Source organism: Chinchilla lanigera, unplaced genomic scaffold (genome assembly GCF_000276665.1).
Source record: "Chinchilla lanigera isolate Chin_1 unplaced genomic scaffold, ChiLan1.0 scaffold00032, whole genome shotgun sequence".
Taxonomy (NCBI): domain Eukaryota; kingdom Metazoa; phylum Chordata; class Mammalia; order Rodentia; family Chinchillidae; genus Chinchilla; species Chinchilla lanigera.
In genome coordinates this window covers 12,920,668-12,942,198 of record NW_004955433.1, presented here as the reverse complement: position 1 = coordinate 12,942,198, position 21,531 = coordinate 12,920,668, and the positions used below count along the sequence as shown (strand labels likewise).

At 40.5% G+C, this 21,531-nt stretch overlaps 1 long non-coding RNA gene across 1 annotated transcript; it reads left to right on the top strand.

Moving 5' to 3' along the window:
- The first annotated feature begins 4,208 nt into the window (after positions 1 to 4,208).
- On the top strand, positions 4,209 to 17,085 carry LOC102005075. The gene is made up of 3 exons (XR_261590.1): positions 4,209 to 4,324; positions 16,098 to 16,223; positions 16,692 to 17,085. It is a non-coding gene; the product is annotated as an uncharacterized LOC102005075 (long non-coding RNA).
- Positions 17,086 to 21,531: the final 4,446 nt, after the last annotated feature.

Here is a 21,531-nt window from a genome sequence, read left to right as displayed (position 1 = left end):
TTAAAAACACAATCTATTTTCAGGTGTCAAATAATTAATACAAGGAGGGATAAAAATATGGTGTATGCTTACATTTTTAAAAATTTATTGTAGTAAAAGACACATTACCACTAATTCTCAAAATACTACCCACTGCTTCAACACATTTATCATTCTTGCTACTTTCTGAAGCAGTTCTAGAAGTAGTTTTTTTGTGCCTGTCTTTATTTGCATGGTTGAGGCTGCCTTGATGTCCTGAATTGATTCAAAATGTTTAACTTCTGTAGTCACTTTGAGTTCGAGGCAGAGTCAGAAGTCATACAGTGTCAGATCCAGTAAGCAGAGTGGCTAACACCACCTTATAATGTTTCATGAGCCTGCTTTTCCATTGGGTGGCGCTCTGTGGTAGTACTCACCATATTTTTGATCACACCTCACAGACGCACTCATGAAAGAAAACTTCCAGAACTGCTTCAGAAAGTAGCAAAAACAAGAAGAGTGCTCAAAGCAAAACGATCTTTTGTAAAAAATTAATGACAATGTGTCTTTTACTGTAATAATTGTTTTGTATTTAAACGTGTGTTTTGATCACCCTTTGTATATTTATATGAAGCTTCCTTCCTTGTGTGCAGACTCGCAAAGTTCCTCCTCAATTCCAGTTCATATAAAAATCGCCTTCTCATCTGGCCTCTTTTATTTTATTTTTGATTAATTTTACATTTATGTTTTTAATTGGACTGAAATTTATTTGAGCAAAGAGAGTGAGGTGAAGCTCTGACCTTATATTTTCTAAATAGTTAATCAATTTCCTCCCCACAATTTCATTAAATCATTATTAATTTCCCGACTTATTGGAAATACCTCCTTTATCAAACAGATGAATATGTAAATTTGACTTTGTTTTATACTTTCTTTTAATACACCCAAGCCAGCCTGCTCGTGTTCAATACCACAATTGCTGTTGCTGGTTGGTTAAATCAATACCTAATGCACACACATTAATAATATTCCAAATGAAAGCCTTGGATGTGAGGTCAAAGACAACATGGACCTATTAGCATTAGGACTCTGAGTGCCTGGGCAGCTCTCCATCAGACAGGAGTGATTGTCTAGCAGGGCTCTGATTGCAAACACCATGTTTGCCAGTGAGTTACTTGACTTACTCTCCAAATGGTTGGTGGGACTTCCTGACAACCATCACAGGGAAATTTGTAAAAGACAAGAACAAGTTGGTCAGGTGGAGGTTCCATTTTTCATAGAACTCTAGGAAAGTGAAGTTCCATTTTTCTTAGAACAGTTGAGAGGCACTTAGAGATCATTGTCCATGCTTATTCAGTGTCAGTTCATGGTACAAATTTGAGCCAACCCAGCCCTTCGGATGGCAGGAAAAGCCATAGGGTTCCAGGGTAACATCCAGTGACAAATACTTAGCTCTTTGCCTCAAACTCAGTGCAAATACACCGCACTGTACTCAGTGGAGATCACTGGAATCCCTACAAGATGTGCAGCCAGAAGCAGCACTGAGTGAAGGGTCACAATTTACTTTCTTAACAGCCTCAGACAAACCACTGATCCCTATGAATCTCTGTGCTTTCTTTTGCAAAATAGAAGTATAATAATTTCTACCCATCTTCCACACTATGAAGATCAAGCAAGGTGATAAACGTGAAAATACAGTACTTAGAAGCCTTTAAAAATTTAAATGATAGTTGTGAGTACTGCGATTGGACCATGATTCTTTGCATGGAAGAACTGTTGAAACCAGGGTTTTTTTTTTCCCTCCTTAACTATTTGGAGAAAAGTCTGATTGTTTAATAGCCTTTAAAAGTTTAAGTGAGAGATACAGAATCCTCTGAATACTAAGAACGAGGACTGTGTCTGCGCTGGAAGCTGCATAGTTAGCTTTGGGGAGTAGTTGATATTCTGCTGATGAGAGAAGGCAGTGGAGATGCTATATTTTGTAGAAACACCTGCTCTCTCTTTTCACAAATAAATGTTACACAGGTAAATTCTCAGATGTAGGTACATGGACATGCAATGCCTACTGAGGAGCTGGTTCTTGCACTCCTATGGAAGCCCATGCAGATATTGGGTAACTTTTTGACACACCAAGATTTGTGGTTATGGAATTTCATAATAAACTCCTCAAAATAATCTTTTCTTCTCATTATCTTGACTGCTAGTCCTTCCATTCTCCTTTGAATGCATTCCAATCGAAAATTGGATTGCCCAATTCCTTGCCACTGATGAAGCTCTTGTCAAGGTCACTGTTGGCCTCTATGCTGTTAAATCCCGTGATCAACTCACACACTTCATCTCTCTCAACCTCACAACAAGATTTGGCATAGCTAATCATCCTTTCCTTCAGGAAGTGCTTTTTCTTGGCTTCTAGGACATCACAGTCTCCTGGGTGTCATCCCATATCCACTGTTATTCTCTCTGAATTGGAAACGTCCCATATATCCCCAACCTGGGAATTTTTAAAGCAGCCCTGGGCTCAGTTCTCCAAACTTCCTTTTCCTCCTCTCTATTTTTCCCCATTTTCCTTTAATTTCCTGCCTTCTGTGGTTAAATTCATGCCTTTGATTATTTTTTCCTCTTCCTACTAATCTGGTTCCATAGCTTTAAATACTATCTTAAAATATAGCTCCAGATGAGAGACTTCTCCCTTGAACTTCAGGCTAACTATCTCTTGCATACTCAGTATCTGCAGTTGAGGGGCTACCTGACATCTCAAATTTACCACATTGCGCACCAGATTCCTACCAACCTGGTGCATGCTAGCAATATTTCTTAATCATGCTCCTGCTTTAACATTAACACTGCTGGATAGCACCAACAGCCCCCTGTCTAACCTTCTTCTTTCCATGCTTGTCTCAAACTGAGATAAATATGTGCTGCAAATGGAAATCTGACAGTCTAAATGGTCCTAAAATCTAAATCTGACCATGCCAGTCTTGGGAGCGAATCTCTCCAATGGTTTCTCCTCTTACTTGGAGGAAAAGTGGAATCCTTATGATAGCCTATAAGGCCATGAGTGATTTCCTTCACCCACCCCAACTCACCTGTACCCTCTTCCTCCCTCACTTTGCCCCTCAATGGCCAGACTTAACCTGTTCACTCAAGACCTGTGCATTTACTGTTCTTCTGCCTAGATTGTGGTTCATACCTTCTGTCTGCTCTAATGTCACTCAAATATTGAGGCCATCCTTGACCACTTACAAAGTAGAAACCCACCTTGTCACTATTTTCTTTGCCTTATTTTACTTTATTTTCTTAAGTTTATCATCACCTGCCATATGTTTCTTTGTGTCAGGAACATGGTAAGTACTTATAAATATTTGTTGAATGTAGCAAATGAATGAATAATGAATGAATGAGGCCTGGAAAGCATAGAACCCTGGGAAAGAAGTGTCTGGCCAGTGGGCATCTCCTTCTGGGATGGAGGGACACCTCTAGTCCATGGACTTGCTGCATTGGCCACATCTCTAAGGGATGCACAGAGAGAATAGAGCACCACGCAGGCTTCTGAAATTTTGCGGTTGATGATGGGCCTCACAAGATGGGTGGGTTAAGTCAGTGGTCTGTGGGCAGCTGCTGCTTCTCACCTGGCTCAGGTAGGCCTGAGGGAGCAGGGGCAGGGTGTGTCAGCCTACAGGCCTTTGGACTTGAGTCCGAAAAGGCCTCAGAGCTCCTTCACAAGAAAGACCAAAAGCCACGCAGGCTGCCATCACAAACTGCCCAGTTTGCTGTCCTGGGTTGTAGCGGATTTGTCTGGACTGATTTCCTCAGGGGAAACAGTAATATGTGTCAGCAATTACGCTTTCAAGTTGAGCACCATCTTTATCCTGGGGCAAGCAGGCTCTGGCTCCGGGGGTTGTTCTGAAGGGAGACGCTGATGACAGAGCTCAGGGCTGCAGGAGCCTCCTCCAGTCTGGGTACAGCGTGGGGTGGGAGTGAGCAAGAGCTTCCCCTCTCAAGCCATCTGGAGGGACCCAATCTTCAGACACAAGCGCACCCCTGGGCCGGAGCTGGGGAAAGCAAGCCAAGCCACTCAGGGCTGGTTTTACGCTTTTAGTTCTGAGATAGCGATCGTGGGGGAAAATTCCTTGCGTTTGTGGAATCATAAATTTTTTAAGGTCTCTTGGCTCCACTTTTAAATTTAATGCCTGAATAAAATGTTGGCTCGAGCTCCATATTCGATTATTAAAAATCATACTCAGGCCTGGGAGACGAGTATTTACACATCTGTCTGCTCATCTGAAGACACGCTCGTCAAGATGTGGCCCTCATCACCGCACCGCTGCGTGGGAAGAGGGGCTCGGGGACCCCGAGTGCACGTTTGGTAAGCGAGGGAGTTGGACAAGGCTTTAAAGTTCCTTCTTTTTACCAAAACATTTGTAAATATTCTGTGCTATGCTGTGATTTCTGTGCTGGAAAAGCTGGATCAAATTCATTTTTGCCTTCAATTTTTAATACATAGATGCACACATGAGTGTGTGTGTGTAAGTGGGTGTGTATGTGAGCAAATGTGTATATATGTGTAAATAATAAGAAGAAGGTCTAGAAGAATACAGGTTAAATCCACAATAGTAGTGATTATCTCTGGAGAGAGACCCAGTATAGGAAAGAGTAGGGCCAAAAGTGACTTTAGCCTTATCCATAATTTTTTCTAGGAATGTATAGTCATATATTTGCTGTTTAATTAAAGTTATTCTTAAACTAGCGTGTGACCACTAATCCAAAAGCCATGGAAAAATTTAAAAATGATAATAAAAATGAATCCTATCTGTCCTAGTCTAGAGATGATCCCATCGGCATTTTATGTTAGAAGATGTTTCCTAATGACCAAGTCCGTTTACCAAGGTGTTCTTATTGTGAGCATTACCAAGACGTTGCTTTTAAAGATGGGGCAATGGTTTTGGTTTTATGGCCAAAAGGAGTGACACACTCTTTCCCCCCAATAAAAATCTTCCATAAGATACTCTGGGGAGCAAAATGTTAAAAGTATCCATTTTATTCACTTTGAGAACATCTGCAGAGTTTATTTTTGGTGGGTTATGGATCATAAGGGTCTCAGGCATGATAAATATTTACCCAAGTGAAGAGAGATGAGGAAAATCACTAACAGAAAATGGAGAGGTGGAAGATGTTGAGATAAGAAGAATGTCTTGTTTCTATTGTAAAAGAAATTTTAAAATCTCAGCTTCCTCCCAACGGCTGTATTGGAGCTACACAAGTGCCATAAACACCTATGGTTCAGGTATCACCAACAGGGCACAACAGATAGTTTCCTTTAAAATAAAAATGTAGTCTACAAACAGCTAATCTGGGTTTTGGAATATGTTTTCCATGAACTGGACTTCAACAATAGTGCACGGTCACTCACACATGTGCACACACGTACACACAAAGAAGCATTTTGAAAATGGAAAAAGAAATTCTTCTCTGGAAAAATTATTTTTAATGTTAAACGATTCTCAGGATAATGCCCTACATAAAAACTTATGGTACAATGGTGATTTTTAAAATATTGTTTAAAATAACAAAAGTCTAAATGAAACACAGCAAAGACATTTTTATGAGATCACAGAAGAATGAATGACTCAGCTTCTACTTTAGAAATGAACAAGGGGTTCCTGGGTTAAGAGGAGGAGGAGGAGACAGGCTGCAGAAGAATCGTGGGTTCCATATTTAGCAGGTGCCAGAAAAACACCTTCAAGCGGAATGCCCAGCGGGGTCTTCTGACAACCACACGGCCCCTCCTTGAAGTCACTTCCAGGAATCAGCTGCTCCCTGCCCTGCCAGCCTGCAGCACTGGGTCTCTGGCAGCCGCATTCCCCTTAGAGGAAGTGGTTGGTACCAGAAAAAGTTGGTAAGGTCTCAGTTGGTGATGCAAGGCCCACACTGTAGAGGTAATCTCACGGTTTCTTTGCTTTAAGCATCAACTCTGTCAGCTTGAATCATCTCCATAGCAGTTTGCCCATCATAAAAATAATTTCTACCCCAGAAAAGCTGGGTCACGACTGAGAAAGACTTGATTCAAACACTAAAATCTTCGTTCTGAAAATAGATTCCTTGCAGCTCAGGGTTAGCAGAGAGAGAAAGGTCATCTGGTCCCAACTCACCAGATGCTTCCTTCTCCTCAAGTGGTGTTCTGGTAGACATGTTTCTCCTTAATACTCCCAGGGAGCAAGGCTCATTATCACTTTACATCTGAGAATCAGCAATTTTTCCTCACATGGAGTTAAAATTCAGCTCTAAAAATTCTTCATCCAATGAGCTATACCGTGGAGTCCCCATGACAACAGCTGTCACATCTCCCTGCAGTCATCCTCTGTGTGTCTTCAACTAGTCCTTGCATGTACATTTCCAGGTCCCTTTCTTATGAGATCACAGGGCTACCAGCGTCCTCTGTTAGCTGTGAAACCAGGAACCTCATCTGCATTTGGGTGAGTGGGTGACCTACAACTCAGATGTTGAAGGAAGAGATCTGATTTTTTAAAAAATTGTGTGAAACAGGCCCCCTTTCATCATAAGTGACAGAAACACAACCCAAGCACTCTTTTACCAAAATGGAGCCCCTGTCAATGTAAATCCCAGCAGTGGGCTTCAGGCAGGGCTTGATCTATGAGCCCAGTAATGTCCTCAAGTCTCATGATCTCCATCTCCCCATTCTACTCTTCGTTGACTCCCAGGGTAGCAAGATGCCACTGACATCTCCAGTTCCCCACTTTCATACTGGCCTAGGGAAAATAAGAATCTTATTACTCATGGTTTTAGAGGAAGTTCTGGAAAAGTCTTGACTCTCTTTGGCTTGAATTGGAGCACATGACCATCCCTGCCTGGACAAGTGAGACCACAAATACAGTGGAGTGCTGTCAGGCAAGGTGTGAGTCTAATCCCTACCCAGGCAGCAGCTTTGGAGCCAGCTTCTCCTAAATCACAGTGAGTGAGGAATGGGCATTTGCCGCAGAAAATGGGAGTTTTGTTACTAGAAGGAGCGAGAGTGGAAGATCAGTCCCGGAGCAGACAAAACAAGTTCAAGCCATTACCGTGGCTTCTGGAGGGTTTTGTTGATGGGGCCATTAAAAGATTCTTGAGAGTTTAAGGAATAGCTTGGTGGGCCATCCACCCAGCTCAGAAATGTCCTTTGTACGTTCAGAGGCAGTCAGCTTTCCCTTGGGTTTTTGATAAAAGCTCTTCCTCACAACTTCCCTAGCTTTAGCACCACCATTCACAGCTTTCAGCTTGTTGCCACATTGTTCAGAAGTAAAGTTGATTTTTACAGTTAAATTAGGTTGCTTTAAATAAATAAATAAATAAATAAAACAAAAACTAGTTGCTCTCCTTCTCCCTTCCTTCCCCTGCTTTGTTCAAAGACAGTGTTCCTGCTCTGGGGCCAGGCAGAACCTTGGGTGCTCAATGCAGATCATGGGGTCAGGGAAGGAGGAAACAGGCCCTCTAGCACATGGTGATTAGAAGAGACACTCACGATCTCAACAGTGCTTTAATGAACACAGCAAAGAGGGGATCTGGTTGGAAAACTGCAGCCCGACTGCAGTGGCTTCTGCCCCACGTGGAAATCTGTTTTAGAACCAGGAATGAACAAGACTGAGGTTGTTTAATCATCAAAGACGGACCATGAGTGTCTGATGCACACTGTCTGCACTGTATTATCCAAACATACTGATTGAGATATCAAAAACAAAATAGGAGAAATAGTTCAGCAAATGCTGTGATGAAACATTAGCATCTCAGTTAAACAACATCCTCTTACAAATTTGTTCAGCTAAAACACATTAGTTGGATAAAACAAATGTCCCACTAGAAACACAGAAGACTCAGCCAGGCAGTTTGTCAATGAATAATGATGCAGATTCAGACTTCTTTGCAATTAAGGAAAGGTAATTTAAAACGAGATGCAATGTTTTGAGCATGCTAGACAAGCGCACTATGCCACCCCCAGGCCCTAAGGTAAAGGCATTTTAAGTGTTTATACCCCAGGTTGGAGAAGATGTGGGCACATGGCACATATTCCACATGCTACTGTACACTGCTCAGGAGGATATGAAGTGGTCCATTTTTTGTAGGACACTTAGGCAATTTCTATCAAAAGCTTCAAAAACAGGTATGGCCTTTGACCCAGAAAGTCCACATTTAAGAATTATCCTGAAGAAATGATCAGAAATGTTCATGTATAGGAATAACAACTGAAGATTTTTTCAATCAGCAAAAAACAGGCAAATTGATATTTCTGGTAAGAGGGCATCGGTTAAAAGAGCCATAACAAGTTATATTTTGAGGAATGTGACAGCATAAGAAATGTTTAAAATGTACCTGAAAGTGATAGGCAAATTATGAAACAGTATACACATATATATATATATAAAAGTGCATAAATACACACACATATATTATATTATATTGGCTTAGAGGGAGAAAATTGGGAACAATACTCCACAGAGCTATTGACTATGGTTATCTTCAGGCTTGGGATAATGGATGATTTTTTGTGGGTATTTTTCTATGTGTTCCATCATGTAAAAAAACGTCAAAATGGCTACTATTTATTGAGGATTTATCATATATAGTCTATGTATAAACTTTTTACATAGATTGATTCATCATACCACTTCCATGTGAGATACGCATTACAGTCACACCCATTTTACATGAGGAAGTTGAGGGTATTTGCCCACCCCAAGATCACACTCCTCTTCTAGAACATGTCCTGGATCTCAGGAGGTCATAGTTGTCTGCTGAAAGGCCTGGATATAGGTGGATCTGCAGAGCAGAGCCAGCAGGAGAGCTTCCTACCTGCTGCAAGTCATCTTTGCTAGTCAGTGCTCACGTGGTGAGGGCCCTGAGCTAGTCTCCTCTTCTCTTTTTTGTGTTTAAAGAGCACCTGGGAAGCTCAGTGCAGAATTCCAGTTCTATTTACCTGTGCAACCTTGGACAAGTCACTTACATGCTGGGCCTCAACTTCTAGCGGGGGTTAGCTGAGTTTAGCTCAATTCTATTCCAGAAAGAGACTCTCTGCAGAGCTCAGGAACATTGCTGATCCAGAATAAGCAAGGAGTCTTCTTTCTTCAGATCCCCAAGCAGGATACCTAAGCCCACTTCACAACCTTTGGAGCCCTCGAATGCACAAATGATGGAATCCTCCCCACCCAGTCATTAATTCACTTCTGCCACTATGTTCTGGTTTCTACTTTATCTGTGTGTTCTCATTCAGGCCTCCACAAGGACTTTGTTGGGTGGCTATTAAGTGACTTTCTGGATTCCGCAGAAAAATACATTTTTATATAATCACAGAAGAAGAAACATCAAGGATAATTAAGATTTTGTGGGTGTCGCTTCTTTTGAACTGTCCTGGTGAGTTCTGTCTCAGAATCACCTGTCACTCACCAACCTTTTAGAGACACAGCAGGATGTTAAGTAGCATCTGTGGACAACACAGACTGAGTTGGCATGGTTTCTGTACTGTGCACTGCCCCAACCATCGCTTGAGTCCGTGCAGGTCCAAGAGGTGGCTGCTCTGGGTGAACAATGTACATTACCTGTTGGGCAGCAGGAGAGAAGTCTGGAAAGGAGGTCCCCTGGAAATCCACGGCCCCATGCAAGTGAAGGATCACATAAGCTCCATGCTTAAACCCTCCTAAAATGGACTCTGGAGTTGCGATGGGAACTACCTCCTGACCTGACTCAAAGTTCCCACTCAATGCATTTCTTTTCCTTCCCTCATCTCACTCCCAGTCTACTCCCAGGGACTACCACTCCTGTTTCTTGTTCTACCCTGGGGCCTTTGACCTTGTTCCTTTTCCCTGGATGGTTCTGCCCTCCCACATTTAGCCTAGCTAGTTCTTTCTGAAGTGTAGGACCAAGCTAAAAACATGTTTGTCTCACTGCTGAGACTCCTCGGCACCTAAAATAATGAATGGTACATAACGTGGTAAATGTCTGACACATGAATAAATTTTTCAGCAGGCATCCCTGCAGTCTGCCTGGAGGAGGAGTCCTGCAAGCAGGAGCTTGAGTACTAAATAGCTCACAGGGCCTCCTTCCTCTTCCTCTGGCCTGCTTCCTAATTTTTCTATCCAGCCACACTTTCCCAGGATGACCTCACCCATGAGTGTACTCAATTTTAGCTGCTATCTTTGCTCAGGCCTCTCACCACGACGCCATCTCACTGTCCCAGCCTTCCCCTGGCTTTGTCTGCTCTCAGCTGTCCTATTTCTGGTGCTTAATTACAGTCCTGCTATGCAGACAATGATGATGCCATCATTCTCAAAAGATAATTGTGTCTGCTCGCTCTTTTGTTCAGAGCAGAAAGACAGCAAGACCATCGGATCATGAAAAGGAACGCTGTGTTAGTTGGGAACCATTTCAAAAAACTCTTGGAGTGATGTTGTCTGTCACCAGGTCATGGGACTCATGCATGTTGTCCAGCAGCTTCCAATCTGCTCTGGGCAGAATGCTTTATTAAATCAATTACAATTTTAGACCTGAGCTTTGTTTGAGGTGTGTGTGTGTGTGTGTGTGTGTGTGTGTGTGTGTGTGTGCATGCACATGCTGCTGACAGGAACTGTAGTTTTCCCAGCCTTGAGCAAATTTGGGCATTAAACAGCAGTTTGGGTGGGAAATGTCTGCCTGTGTTCAGACCAGTCGCGGCCTTGGCAAAAAGACCTGTCTTCACTAGACACACATGCAAAGGCCCAGAGGCTAAAACTTTTTAAGGTCCTTTGAAAATGGCTGAGGACTGGAGTGGGATTGGGGAGGAAATCACTGGCTCTGAAAGGAATAAAGATTACTATCTACTGAAGACAAATAATAATGTTGTATACTCACCATTAAAAATGCTCATTTTTACAGTTAAAAATTTACATGTAATGTGTGATAGGAGCTTATTTACATATAGTCAACATGCCATAGATGGGGATAACACGAAGGAGACACGTCCAACCTGCTAGGACTTTTTGAGGTCATACTGGCCAGTGGGTCTCCTCTCTCTCTCTCTCTCTCTGTTTCCTGACCTCGCTAGAAGCCACCTGGAATGCTCTAAGAGAGAGAGCTTTTGTAGTGGCACAGGAGAGCTTTTATTCCTCCATCATAAATCGGAGAGTTTAAACTTCACTGGCAAGAGAAAGATTTAAGAATTAAAATGATGAAAACTTATAAAATCTCTCCAACAGGACGGTAATTGCAGTAATAATCCCCTTTGTTATAGAAGCTACTGTATTATGGGTGACCTTGACTTCCATTATGTACTGTTACCTTTGGCTCAGAATCTATAACTCAGAAGACTATTAATTATCTTACCATAAGTGGCAGCCAGAGTGGGGAGCTTGCTGAAAGAGAAAATGCCACGTCGATATGAAGTGGAGCCCCTCAGCCGCTGGGCAGCTCTTATCAGTGATTAGGGTTCCACAGTCCTTGGTTAAAGCTAGATTATTCCTGTGCAGGCTCCCCCACCGCTTCCAACTTTTCTGATCACCATGACCTCTGTCTGTGATTTGCTCCATTTGGAAAACAAAATAGTTGATACAAACAGGTTAAAAACTTCCACTTTTTCATCAGTCACATCTCTGGGGTATGTCAGGCTACCAAGAGTTGAATGAAGATAAAACTGTTTGCAGAGATTTTTTTTTTTCTGGGCTATTTTTTTCCAGCTTACATTTTATCCCACGGAATAATATTCTCATCTTTCACTGCTTGCATAACATTAATTATCCTATGAGAATATGCCACACTGGGGGTGAAATACTTGGTTAGGTGATATAAATTGATGGTAGATAGATGATAGATTGATGTAGATAGAAGATAGATAGATAGATAGATAGATAGATAGATAGATAGATAGATAGAAAGAAAGAAATCAGGCTAACAGAGGGCATTTCATTTGTCCTCTTTTTCTTAAAAGGGCTAGCCCAAACCTGTATTCCAAGTACGCAACGTACATTGGAAATTTTATCCCTCGATTTTAATCTTTGGTTATAGCCAAGGAACTATTCCGAGAAGCTCTCAGCAGTCATGCCGAACCCCAAAGCAAAATTTCCATCCCCCCAGTGCCCTAATTGAATTTAGGGGTCGGTTATGTTTTGCATAGGCTTCTACCCCACATCAATGGTACACGTTCAAAAAGAGACTGAGGGAGGATCAGATAAATATGGGCTGCAAATGTGCTGATTTACCCCAGCTTGTAAAACAAAACAATTTACGTATACAATTTAAACATTCTTCCTAGTTTTTCACAAACCACATCCCCTGGGTGTATAATTGAGATTTCCTTGCCACCCAGAAGATAGCGAGATAGTCCTCTGGGCTTTGTTCCTCTGCCTCGGGAGGCGGCTGCAGCCGAGGCCCTGAGCCGCGCTCGCTCGCTGGGCTGTCAGCTGCTGGACGCGGCGCGCGACGCTAGGGAGCAGGCTGACACCAGGATTATGGATGTGCTGCAGACAGCCCGTCTGAAGAGGCAGAGCCCAGAAAGAGAAGCCTTGTCTGTTGCCTTCTTTATTTAGGCTTTGGAAAAGAAAAGAGGGCAGCGGCGGGAAGGGCACGTTTCGTGCTCAAAGGTCTTGCGGGCTGGGGCCACACTGGTGTGGGCGGATTTTTGCATCAAATGCCTAAGGAAGAGGGATTTGTTTTCTTTTCTTTCTTCTTTCTTTTCCTCCCTCCCTCCCTCCCTTCCTTCCTTCCTTCCTTCCTTCCTTCCTTCCTTCCTTCCTTCCTTCCTTCCTTCCTCCCTTTCTTCCTTCCTCCCTTCTTTTCTCTTTTTTCTACTTTGGTTCTTCTGTTATTGAGCCCTGGGGGAAGGGGTGTAGATCTTCCCATAGGAAGATCCCATAGGATCTTCCCAGGCTGAGGCCTGTTCAAAAACCTGAAATCTACTGCGGGGAACAAGGGGCCTGCACCTTTTTCTTAACCGATGTCAGAATAACTATAATAAATTGGCTTATCCTAAATGCCCATCGTTGCAGAATGAAAAAGGGGAGGGAGGGAGAAAAAGGAAGAAGGAAGGGAGGAGGAAAGAAAGTAAAACATGACTGAATCATACAGTGGAATATTATGTCATAGTTAAAAGGTATGAATAAGATTGCCAAGTAGAAAAAGCAAGTTGTAGAATTTTACTAATATATCAAGTGGCAGCATGTAGGGCTTGAGGATTCATTAAGACAAAAACAAAGACAAGAAAGAATTATACAGCATTCAATCCAGCCATCCTCTGGGGAAGAAAGAAGGGAAGAAGAGGATGAAATAGGGAAGTGGACAAAAGACTCCGGTTTAGGTATACTGGTTTATTTATTTAAAAAAGAAACCTGAAGACTTGAGATCTTGTTTGTTTTCTTTTGTAACTCTCCATGCTTTTTAAAAGTATTTAAAGCAAAGTTTTTCAAGGAAAGATAATCGGAAATATAAGTGTGCAAACCACAGACAGAAACCCAGTTTGAATATAACACACGCCTTGAATCTATAAGCCTCAAATCAAAATCCAGCTTGAAAGTTGTAGAAATCAGTCACCTTTTTAATCTTAAATTGCACCATTTGGGTGTAATTGAGTCTCTTTTCTTCCCCCGCCCTTCTCCTTTTAGTCAAATTAAACTTATTGATTAGAGCCCATTAGTATGTAATGGATTGTTAATTTGACTCTTTTTACAAATCATATTTATCTGTACCAATAAAATATTTGGATTTAATATGCAAATGTCACTTTTATGGTGATGTTGATTGAGGGCCAAGCAATTTGAAGGGAAAGCAGATACCTCGTCCTTCGTTCACACAAGGGAATAGTACAATTAGCTCCATGAACTCTTCCAAAGTGGGAAACTTAGATAGGAGAAAAATTAGAGAAAAGAAAAGAAGATGGGCTCCTCACCATACCACACCCCACCCCTTTTATTTCAAACTTGAGAGAAACACCATAGAGCATTTGCCTACTCTTTATCGCTAGACTGGAATTGAGCCTCCAGTTATTTAAAATGTGGTTGCAAAAATCCTGCTAGGAACCAGAATCAGACTTTTAGTAAACATCACTCAAGTCGTGGCCTGTTACACACATTTCTCCTTTTGAAGAAAATAGAGTCCAAAGAAAGACCAAGTCCTTGCCTCCTTTTGCTGATAGAGGGCACTTAGCAGGCAGTTGCTGAAAGGGAAAACATGAATATGTTTTTTGTGTATTTCAAATACATATTAACGGAATGCTGCAGGTGATATAGCTGCTGGGAATACAGGACACAAATTCTGAAAACTACTACAATTTCTTCTGTGCCTATTCTCAGCTTGCCTGCTGGAGTGGTGAGAAAAAAGTATTTAATATCTAGTACAGCATGAACAGCTACCAATTGAAATGAATGCCAGCTGAAAACAAAACAACTGGTAAGCTTTAGTGGGGAACCAGCCGAGTTTTCTATCCTGCTTGTTTCTTGAATAGGAAATGCTACATCTCAATTCATTTAATACTCAACGAGAGCAGCAGGTATTTGTCTAAGCTAATCATATACTTAATTATTGTCTTTTTTACTTTTAAAACATTTCATTTTTATGTTTGTACCTATCTTGATGTATATGGGGGGTTTTGTTATTTGTTTATTTTGTTTTTGCAAGCCATCTCAAAACCTTTAAGAAGCAAATAGACTACACAGTTGAAATAAATAAAAAATAAATACATGCTTTTCCTGATCCTGCTCAAATCCCATTACAAAGAAAACCAAGGCACTATCACAATTCTTTTGTTGCCCAGGGGTTGTCCTATCAATATTGTATAAAGCAGGCAGCTCATTGGGCAGGCCTCAGAATTCTTTTTATGATTTCAAGAATTTGGGTAATGTGTGTTTGAATGAAAGCCAATCTGCAAAAATGAAATTTATTTTTTTGTAAGATGATAGGAGAAAAGTCTTGCACAGCCAGCGATGGGTTCTGACAAGCTTTACAGACAAAAAGCTTGGCTGGTCATCGTTAATGATAGGGCATGATGGCGACAACTTTTTTTGACAGCCAGCTTCAAGAAAAACTATACGCAGTCAATTGTCAAGTCATTTTACTGAGCTCAGGAAATTTCACTTAACAGCCATATGTCAGTAGTAAGAGGCTTTGAACACAAATTGTGATTTTTTTTTTTTTAGTTATCTTCTGAGATTGCATGTTGTTTCACTGTATGAAATGACCTAATTTTTGAAGCAGAAACCTTTATTTAAAAAAATTATTAATATGCAAGTTTTCATGTTGAATACCATCGTAATTCTTTTTTCCTCTAAGACACCCGTCCCCTTCCATAAGCAGTCATTATCCTAGATAAGTATGTGGTGAGCAGGATATAAAGAGGAAGTGAGGAGTTTCCCTGGACTCAGCAGAAATTTGGTGTCAGAAGCAAAAATAGCTCCTTATAAGTATCTGGCTAATAGGTATGTGGCTCTTTCTCTTGTAGGCAGGTAGGTTCTAGGCAATAGTTTTTTACGTGACTATGTTATGGCTCTGGATGGAACTTGTAAAATCTCAAAGCACAGGGAAAACATTCTCTTTATTTACTTCTCTCTGCAGAACTTAACAAAATAAATATTTCTTGATTACATGGTCAATTTAGAAATTAGAAATGTTCTGAAAATTTTTTTTTTTTTTTTGTTCTGAAAATATTGACCAAGTTGCTTCCAAGTCTGGCAATGCTGATTTATCATATCTGGACCAAGTTTAACAATATTTTGAGAATTAATTGAATGTTAAGGAATTCCTGTGCTGTTTTGGCTGTTGTAGGAACTAAGTAACAAGGCAAAAACATTTACAACATATATAATAATGATTTATACCACAAATTCTACTCCCCCAGGCAAAGATGTCATACAAACCACAAGGTATTTGGCCTCTGTAACATATAAGGCATCATAAGATGCTGAACACCATGAGATTTATAAATATTTTTAATTGTTAAATGACTTTAACTCTGAAAGTTTCTTAATATTGTACAAGGTTTGAGATTGGAACTTTATTTTTCATCTTTGTATTTCAATGTGCTTCACTCAGGTTGATGCAAGCAAGTTAGTAGGGTGCTTAATGGCACATCATAAAGGATTTAACTTAATTCCACCATAATGAATTAATTCTCTCAGTGATACTGTTTTCATTAGATTTAATGACATCACCTTGGCCAAGATTCAGAAATTCAGAACTCTAACTTACCCTGAACTATCTACAAACGAAAATGGAAAGATGATTCTGTTTTGTGTCTCTGCCTCTGTGTACTCCAACTTCGGGTAAGGATACATGGCAAACAGCTTTTTTTTTTTTTTTTTTTTTTTTTTTTTTGAATACTTAAGTTAAAAATAAAACTCCTAACACAAGTGAGGAAACTGGACTCCACATTCTCTTAGACTGTCCTTAGGGATTTCATTTACAAAACGTGAAGCTCAGAAGAGAAAGCCTTAGTGTTGCTTTTCATTTGCTTACGTCATGAATTTTTTCTGTAAACATAAAAGAATAAGTATGCAATCTCAATCATTACTCAGGAACAAGTTTTCACCAGCTTAGAAAAGGGAGAATGGGTTAAAAATATTTATGCTGCATTTTCAAGAACTGTGTTTGATTTCCTTTTGGATTTGTTTATTTTGTGGAATTAGAGGGATGGTGCATCTTATTTTTATAGGCTTGTATTGTTACCCCAGGAATGTTTTGGCAGACACAAAATTAGAAACAAATTTCGTGTGTTCTTTGGTGCCCTTCAGGGCCTGAAAGGACAGGAACAAAGTGTGGTGGTTTGTCATCAGAGCTCCAGGAAGCCACAAGGAAACGGAGCTTAGGAACCAAATTGCTCAAAATGAGAAAGAAATGAAAAATGTACAGCAGATGCTCCCAGACTGGAGTGTAACCCTCAGGAAGAAGCGACCACCAGTAATGCTAATTGGTCTTGAACAATGACTGTTTCCACGGAGAGAGGAGAGACGGCACCATCGCTCTCCGATTCTGTTCTATGCACATTTTCCTTGGATTTGAAATTGATAATTGTAGACACAAAGACACACTCAGTACAATTTGCCAACCTATTTAGAGTCATGGGTGTCACCCTGTATGTCTGGTATGTGTGCAGATGGTTCCTGCCGACTTCAATAAAATTGGAAAACAGAAATCCTGTATTTTTTTTTTCTTTCCAGACTATTGAAAAGGGGCTAGTTGTCAGTGCCCTTGGTGTTGAAATGAAAAATGTTATGCTGATTTTTTAGAAGTGTTCCTTATGCTTATAGACCAGTAACACTGCCAATTTCAGGGATGAGAATAGAACAAATCAATACTAGTATCAAGTCGGAATTAGTGAATGCTTTAGCAAACCAAATAAAATTTTTAGTTTTCATTTCATTCCTGCTTTAATCAGTCAGGTATTTATTAACTCTGTCATTTCCAAACATCACTTTTATGATATTTTCCCTAATTTTCTTTTTCAGATTTCTTTTAAAAACTGAAATAAATTTACTTAAAACAGATAGTTTATATCACTCCCATAAAGGGAAATAAGCAAACAAGAAAAAACACTTATTGCCAGTACAAAATAACCATCAAAACAATTGTTGCTTCCCAAAGAATCTCTCAGCTCCAGACCTTCTCATTTTTCATTAAAAATGGAGATTATGGGGCTGGGGATTTAGCTCAGTGGCACAGCGCCTGCCTGGCAAGCACAAGGTCGTGAGTTCAATTCCCAGTACTGGAAAACAACAACAACAACAACAACAACAAAATGGAGATTATTTGGGGTCAGAAAGGGGCTAATAATGTAATAGTATTGGTGGGAAATGTCTGTAAAAATCAGAAGGATCTAAAGAGCAGTAAAGAAGGATTAAATTATTTGACTTTACTCAAATGCTCACAGCAGCTATATTTTCTAGCAGGACCATAAACCAATCTTCCCCTCCAGGTGCTATGTCTTTTGGGTGAGAAAATACTTGCCCGGCACAACTGATTATATGTCTCTATATTATTTTTTCTAGGTAGGCGCCCGAATGTTGTAGTATTCAGTGCAAGTTCCAAAGGAACTTACAGCTTTCTAGGCTACTTAGCAGCTGCTCTTTCTCCAGCACTGAGATGCAGGCAGTGCATTCCATGCTTTCTGTGTGAACTCATGCATATCCTCAGTACATCTACTTGCACAGGTACCCCGCTCCACAGATGAGGAAACCAGGGCCCAGAGGAGCTCATGCGCACGGCAGTAACAACCCGCTTCAGGCAGACTACTGCATAGGAAGTCTTAATGACTATATTTTACAGCAAAGATAATTTATATTTGGTGTTTTTTTTTTCTAGGCAAATGTGGGCTCTTTTCTACAACAGTATCTGCTTTTTTTATTAGCTAGCATTGCTATATAATGTGCATAATGAGCCATGCCAAAGCTTGGCGGCTTAAAGCGACAGTCATTTACTATTGCTGATACATGTGTGGGTAGACTGGAGGGGACCGACACTGGCCACAGAAGCTGAGATGTCTGTACCCATGTGGCTCCCTCATCCTCTTCCTAAGGCCAGCAGGCCGGCCAGAGCATGATCAGCCTAGAGTAACGCCAAGAAAGCAGAAGAAACCTAACTTGACAAGCACAACCACAAGAGCACATTTCAAGCCACTACTAGGTCAGCATGACTGGGAATGTCCGAAGTCATAGGGCTGAGCCCAAAGGTAAAAACAGGGAAAACCACTTTACTTTTAGTAGAAGATATGACAAACATGAAATAAAGGACACGGAAACAGAGACACATATCAGTGGCAAAAAAGAGTGCTTTTGTCCACTCATTTCTGTAACTTTGCTGGTACTTGTTTATTTTCTTAGCTACAAGGAATATCTCAGCCCAAGCTCCACTCAACAGCAAGAATAGAGCATCAAGAAAGGGTGAGAGCTAGTTACCAAGCATCAAACTCAGCTCTTTGTTTCCATTATGCAGAAACTGAAATTCAAGGAGAAAAATGGGTGGCACAAAATGGAGAAGATAGAGCTGTCTCAGTCCAACCCGGCACCTCCATCTCTAAGAAGTCAGTGAGATCGGAATGACTGGGGTCTTCTTTTATTTTCTTCAAAAAAAAACCAAGAGAGCGAATGAACCACATGGAGAGCAAGGTATCATATTTGAGTTAAAAGACTGGCATAATAATAATATTTACAGAAATTACTGAAGCAATATTTGGATACCTCCTCCATCGTAACGGAAATGAAATGTTAGGCATTTGAACATAGGCTCAAATTTAATACTTTCACAGACTGAGTTGCCCTGTTTCATGTATTTTAAAGGCAAAAGTAATACTGAAGTCATTCCTATGACCCATTTCTATGACTCAATATAGTTTAGTCAGTGGAATAAGATATTCTAGTTTTGTTTACATTTGGGACATGAAAGCATCTTCATTTTAGGCCTTGACGATGTTTTCCTTTTCTTTCATTCATTGATGAATTAAAGTCAGTTTTACTTATTTAGGTGAATTACTTAGGATTCATCACTCCCACAGCCAGCAAAAGAAGCAGATGTCCATAAAGAGACACGTACCCCATGTAAACACCGAGCCTTGCTTTGGCACTGCAGGATCTTGGACCAAACAGCCTGAAGATCAAATGTGCCCTTTCTAGACAAATGATCCCCAGTAGGAGTTTGTCCCCAGTTCAGAGGATGCAGCCAGGACAGTCACCTGCTCTGGGCCCAGTCTGATCTTTATCATCTTACACACATGTAGCGTAGAGCTATTTAGAAACCTCAACCAAAGACATAGGCCACAGTGTGGGACAGAATCACATAATTTTCAGAACTAGAAAGACCTAAGAGGCGGTCTCAGCCCCTCATTTTCAGATTGAAAAAGAGGCACAGAGAGCTGTAGTATCTTTCCCGGTTGGCCTGAGGCTTTATTTGGTCATTACTTATGGAGATGTCATTGTCCAGCCCAAAAGGAGAGCTCTTGGAAGGTTAGGTTTCTGCTGATTTCATCTCTGTCGTCCTTATTAACGTATTAGTATCTTTAGGACTAAGGATTCCTGGATGCTCTGTGAGTTATTCCCAAGGCACGTGGTGCGATTCTGTGCCCACTGCAGTACGAACTTGATAAATATGAGCTGTAAGCAGCCCTCACATTTGCACAGCATTTTATGATTTTAAAAAACATCTTACAAATTGGAATCATGTGGCACTGACTCAGTAATTCCACATTCTCTGAAAATGACTTCAAAAGAAAAGAATAGTAAGTATATATTTTGGATGTACATGATGGTGAATTTGAGGATGGTGCAAGGTTTTTACCAAAGGGAAAGTTCAATAATGGAAGACTAAGTTAATGTTGGTCTTGGATGGCCATTTTAATGATGCAAAGTACCTATGTGATATTACTAAATTTAAAAGATGCAAAACTGCATATACCTTTAATCAAAACATAAAAAGGCAAAAAAAAAAATTTTATCCAAATAAAGAAACCCAACTACAAATGTTAATGCTACAACTCTAAAGAAAAATTCCATTTATTGTTTTGGATGGGCAGGTTATAGGGAAAACTTTGTAAAAACTATATTTGGGAGAGAGTATATTTTGTTGAACAAGCATTTATTATAGAACCAAAGTCTTGTTTCAAAATGAAAATCCCACCTATATTATCTGATTGGATCACCACAGTGGCCTAAAAGCCCACATAAAATACGTGTTATCCTTGTTTATATAAACACTGCAACTAAGGCTCAGGGAATTTTTAAAAACTTACCCATTTTAATTATTAGTGTTGGAGCTGAAATTCATACTCTGGTTCTTAAACTCCTCTGCCCTGCAGCCTGACTAGCCATGTGGTAATCATGTGTCCGACCCTCTCCAGCCCTGCTGTAATCTTCAATTTCACCCGAGAACACAGCACACTTTGCGACAACTATGAAGAGCCACCTCCGACTCATCCTGCTTGCTGAGTGACAGGGCCCTCTCCCGTTTTCTTGTTCCTGGAAGCTCCACAATAACATGCAGCTCTTAGAGATCACACATTTAGCTGTCTTGGCTCGGGAAGTCATTAGAAAAGTTCTTTTTTAGGTACTCTTTTTTCCAAAACCTCGACCAGACACGGTCTCAGTAACCTTATAAGTAGCTATTATTATTCCTCCTGGACAGATGAGGAAGCTCGCCCTCTGAGAAGTTAAATTATGTTTCCTGTTTAGTAAAACCCAGTAATGACAACTCTCAAGTTCACATCTTTGACCACCATTACAAGTTTCCTGATAATAAAATACCCAGGTGTCATGTAAATATATAGAGAGTAGTTCCACAGTTTCACTTACCTGAGGTCAATTGTGGTCTAAAAATAGTAGTAGTGTTTGTCTTGAATCCTATGAGAGAGAGAAACCAACCATGTTCATATAACTTTTATTATAGCACATCTATTGTTATAATTGCTCTATTTTATTCTTACTTGTTAATCTCTTACTATGTCTAATTTATAAATTAAACCTTATTATAAGTATGTATAACATAGTCCATCAAGGGTTCAGTACTCAGCAGTTTTAGCATGTACTAGAGCTGCTGAACGTGTCTTCTGATGACAGAAGGGGTTACTGCTGATACCCAGGTGTCTCC